Raw genomic sequence first — 9,837 nt, 5'->3', positions numbered from 1 at the left:
AACACACTCCTAAACCTTGTGGACAGCCTTCCCAGAAGAGTTGAAGCTGTTATAGCTGCAAAGGGTGGCCCGACGTCATATTGAACTCTATGGATTAGGAATGGGATGTCACTTAAGTTCATATGCGAGTCAAGGCAGGTGAGTGAATACTTTTGGCAATATAGTGTATGTTCACTGTTCATTGAAGATGAACTGCCTGACGATGCTTTCAGGTATAAACCACCACTAGATGGCAGTAATGTCCTGCTGTGCTCTTTTGAAGCTGTTGTACGCTTATATTGCCAAAGGTTTTGGGACACCCCTCCAAATCATTGAATTCAGGTGTTGTTTTTCAGGGGGTGGGCTTGACCCCTTAGTTCCAGTGAAAGCAACTCTTAATGCTTCAGTATACCAAGACATTTTGGACAATTTCATGTTTCCAACTTTGTTGGAGCAGTTTGGGGATGACCCCTTCCTGTTCCAACATGACTGCACACCAGTGCACAAAGAAAGGTCCAGAAAGACATGGAAGAGTGAGTTTGGTCTGGAGGAACTTGACCGGCCTGCACAGAGTCCTGACCTCAACCCGATAGAACACCTTTGGGATGAATTAGAGTGGAGACTGTGAGCCAGACCTTCTCGTCCAACATCAGTGCCTGACCTCACAAATGCACTTCTAGTGCAATGGTCAAAAATTCCCATAAACACACTTCAAAACCTTGTGGAAAACCTTACCAGAAGAGTTGAAGCTGTTATAGCTGCAAATCATGGGCCAATTCCATATTAAATTCATGTGCATGTAAAGGCAGATGTCCCAAATCCTTTGGCAATATAGTGTATGTTCAATCAGTTACAGTAATCAGCGGCGCCCACTCTTTTACATAATTGTTTACATAATCCCTCATTTTGACTTTGTCATTCAGGATCATTTAGTAAGACAAAACCATGCCAGTATCTGTGCTGTCAGAATAACTAAAGAATGTAGCTTTAAAAAAGCCCATCAGTGACATATTATTCAGTGCAACAAATGCTGTTAAAAGTTAGTGAAACACACATGGGTTTTAAGATTTGACACAGCAATGTTAAATAAAAGCACAACTAATGGCAAATATGGCTTAATACTAGGCTACAGTCAACTATGCTGTTTGTAGATCTTGATAATAGCATAGATTAAAACGAAAAAAGGAACATGAAATGTCTTCGGTTTTGTCAGATTGACTGTTAATGTTTAAAGAATTTGGGGAAACGGAATTAACACATGATCATGGAAGTACTGAGTGATATTTCCATCCTTAAAATGAACTCAACTTGAACTCGTTTATGGATGTTGCTACACTGGTTCTTTCACTGGTTGCCAATTTGTCAGTTTTATAGAACTCTTTCAGTTGTGCACAGAATAAGTGTTGCAGTAATGAGATGTGATACTTTTTTCTTGATATTTAGTATTCCAAAATTTGGAAAAAAAGAAAATCCTGTTGTCCTAAAAAATCATATTGCAAGGTGCATGAGGAGATTCTGTCATTTTACAAAATAACGCAGAGACCAATAAAATAAAAGGCCTGTAATGCACATCAAGATACAACATTTAAAGTTCTGTGTCTCTGCTTGGCTTTGCAATAGAAAGGCATCCTATCCAGTATTCCCAAGTCATGTCCAGTGTTCCGGGCTCTGGATACCCCATGACTATAACAAGGATAAACCATTTAGTGACTGACTAATTGTTTACACAATTATGGATGATTTTTTAATCATTAATTATTGTTTTCTTCATATGATCTGCATGACTTTCTCACAAAAACACCTGAATTTCTGAGGCCAGCATTTGTTCAGAGGTTCCTCCACAGTGTGTGCATCTTTAGGTTAGCCTTGCCTTAGACTCTCCAATGATGCTATTAATTAACCTGTCAGCTCTTTCCACACCATTTGTAGTTTTAACCCGTAAAGTGAAGTCATATAGGCGTTCATGCTGGGGCCTCTCATGGATTAAACTGTGACCCACAGAGAGTTACCAACACTGGATATTTATCAGTAACTCATTTTTATCTGTGAAGAGTAGAGCCAGAACTACAAAGAGTTGTTCCTAATTCATACTCATTACAGTATGGAGACTGGCCAAAGTAGAGCACACTGTAAATATAAGACGCACTCATGCATTCAGAACTGAAACAGCTGTATGTTGCATTTTGGAAATCCCTATCTCCTGATAAAGCATTTTTTTTCCTTTTGCAGGAATCTTTTGTTTATTATGTATTGAGTAAGATGATTTATCCACCCCTGGTATAAGATGATTTATCCACCCCTAGTTGATGCGGGACTCAAGTGATAGCCTGTTTTAAATCAAACTATAAAATCAAACATTATTGCTCAACTTCAGACTCCATCTCAGCTCTATAGGCTGTTTGTTCTTTTTGTTAACTTATCTCTTCTGCATCATCAGTTGGAAGAGTGATCAACATATTTATTTTGCACGTACAGATAAAGACAAAGATATACACATACAAATATAAAGGAGATGAGGGAAAGGCTTATAAAAGGTGGGAGTTGAGTTGAGTTGAGGTGGCAGTTGAGGTGCAAGTCTCTGCAGGCTGCTGGCTAAGTGATACGGTTCAGCTGAAGGTAATGGTTGTAGGAGCCATCAAGTGGAAACTGTTTGTTTAAATGAACACAGGAGCCAGAAATGAATTAGACCAGACGATATTATGTCATTTTATTAATCTTGTCTATTGAAAGGCTTGTCTTTTGAAATTTTCTCAAATAAAACACTACTTCTGTATCATATTTCTCACTAGATGACGGCATGTTTTTATAGTGTTTATTTATTCCTAATAATTTTATCCCGTTCTCAATCTTGATAAAACTTGTAGGAAACGAACATTTGGTACTCAGACCTCATAAATAGACCGCATGTACTTCATTTTTTATAATAAAGCTTTGTGTTATATTTCAAATGAACTTTTTCCTACAATGTGCCTTAGAAAATGGACTTGTCCACTTGGTTAAGGTACTTTTACACAGTTGTACCAAGTATACCATACCAACTCCCCTCAGAGACTAATATTTCCACTCTTTTGCACTGGTGCTGAGAGTTGTTTTAGCGGGTCTTCCATATCAATTGCAGGCAATAATATTTGTAATGGTCTAGTTACTTACCACAGAGATTTTTTCTAAAATAATGTGTGAAGTCTAATGTGGATTTATACAAGCACAGCAGAGTGCAGAATTACAGGAATATTGTTTAAGAGGAGGTAAACATCCACATGTGTGAAGCTGAAGTTTTCTTTAAAAGGGTGGCATTAATACATTTCATGAACTCTGTCTCATGCAGATACAGCCTTGTCCATGGTGAGTGCTGTATATTACTGTGGTATCATAGAATCCCTTATGAACCGTTATGTATCATAGGATCCCTTTTCTTTTTCCAAGGGAAAAAGAAAAGGCTCCATTTTAAGGAAACCATTAAGGATCTACACTATATTGCCAAAAGTATTCGCTCGCCCATCCAAATAATCAGAATCAGGTGTTCCAATCACTTCCATGGCCACAGGTGTATAAAATCAAGCACCTAGGCATGCAGACTGTTTTTACAAACATTTGTGAAAGAATGGGTCGCTCTCAGGAGCTCAGTGAATTCCAGCGTGGAACTGTGATAGGATGCCACCTGTGCAACAAATCCAGTCGTGAAATTTCCTCGCTCCTAAATATTCCACAGTCAACTGTCAGCTGTATTATAAGAACGTGGAAGTGTTTGGGAACGACAGCAACTCAGCCACGAAGTGGTAGGCCACGTAAACTGACGGAGCGGGGTCAGCGGATGCTGAGGCGCATAGTGCGAAGAGGTCGCCAACTTTCTGCAGAGTCAATCGCTACAGACCTCCAAACCTTCAGATTAAAGCACGCCGCCACTGGACTCTAGAGCAGTGGAGACGCGTTCTCTGGAGTGACGAATCGCGATTCTCCATCTGGCAATCTGATGGACGAGTCTGGGTTTGGCGGTTGCCAGGAGAACGGTACTTGTCTGACTGCATTGTGCCAAGTGTAAAGTTTGGTGGAGGGGGGATTATGGTGTGGGGTTGTTTTTCAGGAGCTGGGCTTGGCCCCTTAGTTCCAGTGAAAGGAACTCTGAATGCTTCAGCATACCAAGACATTTTGGACAATTCCATGCTTCCAACTTTGTGGGAACAGTTTGGAGCTGGCCCCTTCCTCTTCCAACATGACTGTGCACCAGTGCACAAAGCAAGGTCCATAAAGACATGGATGACAGAGTCTGGTGTGGATGAACTTGACTGGCCTGCACAGAGTCCTGACCTCAACCTGATAGAACACCTTTGGGATGAATTAGAGCGGCGACTGAGAGCCAGGCCTTCTCGTCCAACATCAGTGTGTGACCTCACAAATGCGCTTCTGGAAGAATGGTCAAAAATTCCCATAAACACACTCCTAAACCTTGTGGACAGTCTTCCCAGAAGAGTTGAAGCTGTTATAGCTGCAAAGGGTGGACCGACGTCATATTGAACCCTATGGATTAGGAATGGGATGTCACTTAAGTTCATATGCGAGTCAAGGCAGGTGAGCGAATACTTTTGGCAATATAGTGTATGTTGGAGCCAGGGTTACAGTGGTGCCCCAGCGGAGTCTACCCAGTGGCCTAGAGGTGTGTACATACCCTAGATGGGGAACCAATCTATCTCTGGGTTGTTAGGTTTGAACACTTTCTTATGATGATTGTTGCAAATGTGATAAGTGGTTTTCGCTTTCATACACCCATACACTAACTATATGTCCAAAAGTATATAGACACCAAACTGTTGGAAGCACACAATTGTCTAGAATGTATGGTGTAGCATTACAAATTCCCTTCACTGAAACTAAAGGACCCAAACCTGTTTCATCATGACAGTGCCCCCATCCACAATGCAAACTGCATATTTTGCCACGGATGGAGTAGAAGAAATAGAGTGGTATGCACAGAGCTCCTGCACCCCACTGAACAACTTTGGGATGAACTGGAACATTGACTACACCCCAGACCTCCTCGCCCTACATCAGTGCCCAAATTCATTAAAGCTATTGTGGCTGAATGAACACAAACCCCCACAACTATGCTCCAAGATCAAATGGAAAGTCTTCCCACAAGACAACAAAAGGGGAACTAACTTAGTATTAATGGCCGTAGCTATGCAATGGCCATGTGTGGGTGTGATGGTCAGGTGTGCATATACTTCTGGGCATATAATGTAAAATAACAGGCTTACTCCATTCCGATAATAGTTGCTAGTAATCTCAATATGGTTGTAATCACAGTTCACCTCCAGCCACATCAGAATGCTTCTGCATATGTTTCAGGTGAGGTAGGTTAGGCATGCCTTTGACCGTGATTAATGGCTTGGGTCTTTGCAACATATCTGGCTTGGAATCATCTTGTCCATTTCCCAACCAGCGCTGTGCTAAACATACACCTGCAAGCCATTTGATAAAAGGCGCATTTGATCTTTCTCTGAGCTGGCGCTCCTATCGATAGTGCTAATGTAGCAGGGAGGTCTTGTGGCCGCTGGTGTTTTGCACCTGTGTTGAACAACTGCACATCCTCTCTTGTGGAGACTTGTGTCTTTCTTCTGCTGCTGTTCAGATGGTTTGGATCCTGAATTGTAGTGTACATTTGCTCAGCTTATTGGATTGGTGCCACCATATGTCTTCACCTCGTCACTATTTAAAATGGAACATATGATTCCCAGGGCTCTGTAACACTTATCAAATCATAGCCATGTTATTGTTACCTCACTGCTCTGTGTCCCAGTGGAGTATGAAAGTCCATGAAACATGAGTGAAAGCAGCTGTTGTCTAAATAACGATTAGGCCAATGACTAGACATCTACCTCGGGCAGTAAAATGTGGTGTCTGTAGCAGTGTATGAGCGGGTGCGAAAATATGCTGTGTGTGCATCAGTGGTGTGGACAATCCCACTCACTGACTCAACTGTCAGGGGTAGAGTTTCCAATTTAAAGGAGCTTGTTCCTGGCTGATTAATAGCCAAAGAATTGAGCAAACAGCCACAACAAAACATGTCCTAATCTGCCATCTGAAGCCTGAGTGATACTGAGCAGGCTGCATGCTTCAGCTCTTAGTAAAATACAGAGCTCTTTGTTCCCTGTAAAGGAAATGATATGGGTTCTTTAAAATCCTAATGGAAGAAAAGTGATCCTCAGCACCATGAGTCGAGGATTGTAATTTTCCTGCTGAACGCATTTTCGTTCACGGGAGAAATTGGGCAAAACGAGATAAAATGTATAAACATCTAATGAAATTATAAATCATAAAAAAGGACTAATCTAAGTCCAAATGGTCTGAAGTGTGGCTCTAAGGGAAATTTGTGAGTTCTGTGGTTACAGATAAATTTTAGATATTAGCCCTTTTAGATACAGAAACATATGGCTGTAACTCATTCCAAGTGTTTGGAAACTTAGAGTGAAAAGGTAGAGTCGCATCATCAACCTCCTCATAAAGCAGGTCAAAATCTTTAAGATAAATTCGTGTTTTCCAGACCTTAGACTGAACCCATGGGCACACATTGTTCCTGCAGGAAATCTGTTTTTATTTATTGTCTCTCTCCCTTGTGAGGCTTCCTCTTTATGTTTTCATCTCCCTTTATGAGAATTTAGTCTTGACAGTATTAAGTAACTATCTAACATCCCTGTGTACCCAAGCCATTTTTATTGCATTTAATTTTCTGCTGGAGTGACAAGATATAGAGATTAATCATGAGGAATCTTTTGCTTTTGCCACGTACAGGAAAATGGGACTTAGGCTTATCCAGCTTTTAGCTTGAGTTATTGTTCATTATTAGTCTTCTGTGAAGACGTTCTTTATAAATAAGACCACTGGAGCCCAGTAGTATCATATAATATGATAACATATTACTCCCCCAAGGTCAATTTGTTTGCAGCAGGCCCCATTTTTCCAAACTCATAGATGGTCAATTGTTCAGTATACTTGCTGAATTCCTCCAGATGAAAAGGGATTACAGTAGGTCCAGTTCACATTTTTCCCCTCAGTTTCTATTTTGTAAGATTTTTGGCAAAAACATCTGTAAACATGCTAGGAAATACACTTGCTTTCTTTAATAAACAGGAAAGCCTGCATTTATCCAAATGTGTTTTACTTCATATAAACAATAATATTTTGATTCCTAGGCAATACTCTTGCTGCATTTACACAAGCACATGAGTCTGTGCAGTTGTATTATTTAAACTTGTTTACTGACGAAATTTGATAATGAAGTTTTATCTCGTAAGTTGATAATGAGAATAAATCTAGACCAATTTAAGTATGTAGTCTAGTAAATATAGGGGGTCAAATGGATGAAGTAGTGTTTATAGTTTGTTACTTAAAATTCTGTAATCTTATAGCAAAAGACCCTTTTAATGATTAATTTATCAAAATCCATAGAAGAAGGTAAAAAGTGTTTACGTTTCCGTTTTTGGTTGTAAGCACACTGTTCATGCTTGTGCTTCCACTTTTGTATCTTGTGTATTGAGGTATTTTCTTGTTTATAGTCATTGCTAGGGTTTGTTTGTTTGTTTGATGGTTGCTGGTTGTGATGGCGCTCTGACAGGATCAAACTTGGTCTGTAGATTCTTTTGAAGTGTGTGTTGCTCTTGATCAAAAAAAATGCTTTTTCTTTCACAGATTTATGATTTGTATGAATTGAAATTAATTAGTTTATCTTTAATAATGCTTTATCCTGATCAGCACTAGGGCACACTGTATGAACACCAGTCCATCACAGGACAACATTCACATATACATTCATATGGGGGTGATTTAATGTCGCCAGTCCACCTACCTGCATGTTTTTGAGAGATGGAAGGAAACCCTGAAGGATGCAGGGAGAGCATGCAGAGAAACCCCACACAGACAGTAATCTGAGCTCAGTAGCTGGGAGGCAGGAACAGTGACCGCTGCTCCACCATGCTGCCCACATGAATTTTCACTTAAGCTTACTGTCATTCCTTATAAAAATGGCTAGTTCATATGTCTGTATGTTAATCTTTCCTTTAGCAGAGCTATGTAGTACACAGAATATGCTAAACAGTGATTACATTTAATGCTACATGATGCCAAATCCAAGTAATTACAACATTTACTATTATATTTATGGGGATAATTAGCATTTTACTCTAAGAAGGAGGAGTGAAAAATGTGTTGGGTTAAATTGCATTTACTTTATAGAAGTGTGCACTTGGTTCCTGGCCAACATCTTAGCTCTCCATTATCTCTAATGAGACAGTCGTGTGTGGCATTGTCCTTTACAAGTCTGGTGACTGAATCAGCAAAAAGCATGATGTCTCCATAAAGATCCCACTTAGAGGGCAGGAAGCAGGGTTGTGTGAGGTTCAGCAGGCAGGAACACTGGGTTAGCCGGGGTTTAGTGCTCCCACTTTCACATCCTCTTTTACTGAATAGTGATTGTGTTGTTTGGGAAAAACAAACTGATGTAGCAAGGTTTAGCAAGCGGTCAGTTCATTTGTCCTAGCCTTTGTTTTAATTTTCTCAACAAACAAATTATTATTGTGAAAATAAATTACTGTGAAATAATTTTTTTGTGTCCAGATATTGTAAAACACCACTGCCAATCCTCTGCTTATAAAACAGCCAGTGGCAAGGAACAGCAATGCTTGATTGGGCTTCAGGTTCGCGGGGACACACTGTGCCCTTGGCCCCAAGAGGTCGGTCAAGGCCAGTGAAAGGACACAGGATTTGTTGACTGAGCTTTGTGCTCATGGGGTACCATTAATCTTCTACTCTTTTTTCCAGTGTCAGCTGCTGGAACCATTCATTTGTTCCAGTGTCTGGATGAGGCTGAAGAGGTACAGAATAGGCTGTTTTTTTCAACTGGTGGCGTAGATCAACATCAGACCCCTACAGACTATTATTTCGATGTGTTCCAGAGCCAGATCATTCAGATATCCTAGGCTTTGTACCAATTGGACAGGGAATAAGCTGCACAAAAGTAGTTTATGTTTCCTACAGGCCTAGGAGTGCACGGTTTGAAATTTAGAAATGTAATTTACAATGAAAGATTGGCACACGTTCAGAGTCTAAAGTCTGTTCCATCTCTACAGATTTTAGAAACACAAAGTAACATGCCCTCTTTGGCCTGTTGGAAACAGACACTGCACTTGAGAAGCATTTGTTCCTGTTAGAATGGCTTTTAGCCTACTGTAAATGTAACCTGCTCTTGTACTTAGTACCTCTTTGGGAATTAGTTGATGCCTGTTATTTTATCATCATCTTGACATAAGTACATATTTCTGTACCCTGTGGTTTTCAACTGAATGGTGATATTTTACTTTCACTGCAGTTCTAAGTTGGTTTCGAGTTTTTGTCCATTTGCACAGTGCATTGGGATGTGTTTACTGCCCCAAATAGTTCTACTTTTATCTGTTTTCAGATTTAAACACCAAGTGGACATGGCCTAAATCAGAAGGGTTTTTTAGGGGGAATTAAATTTTTTACTCTGGACACACTGGAAAACACTGGACATAACATATAATTGATCTCCATTAGAGATGTACCCAGGACGGCACATGCCCACATCATCTACCAAATTCAGTGGGTTATATTTCCCAGAATATCACCCAGTAAACTGATATTTAAAGTATATATGAAAGTATATTACACAGTACGGTATAGTATAGTATAGTGTACAGTATAGTACATCCTATTTGTACATCCTGTTTAAAAAATAATTATTTGTTTGATTCACATATTACTGTATATATTTGATCAATCAGTGCAAATGAAAAACATTAAGGGAGTTGTGAAGATGTTCAAACGTTATACAAGCCCCAAAAAAGCAAT

This window comes from Hemibagrus wyckioides, linkage group LG03 (genome assembly GCF_019097595.1).
Source record: "Hemibagrus wyckioides isolate EC202008001 linkage group LG03, SWU_Hwy_1.0, whole genome shotgun sequence".
NCBI classification, from domain to species: domain Eukaryota; kingdom Metazoa; phylum Chordata; class Actinopteri; order Siluriformes; family Bagridae; genus Hemibagrus; species Hemibagrus wyckioides.
The sequence above is the reverse complement of the archived record's forward strand: the minus strand, read 5'-3'. Positions refer to the sequence as shown.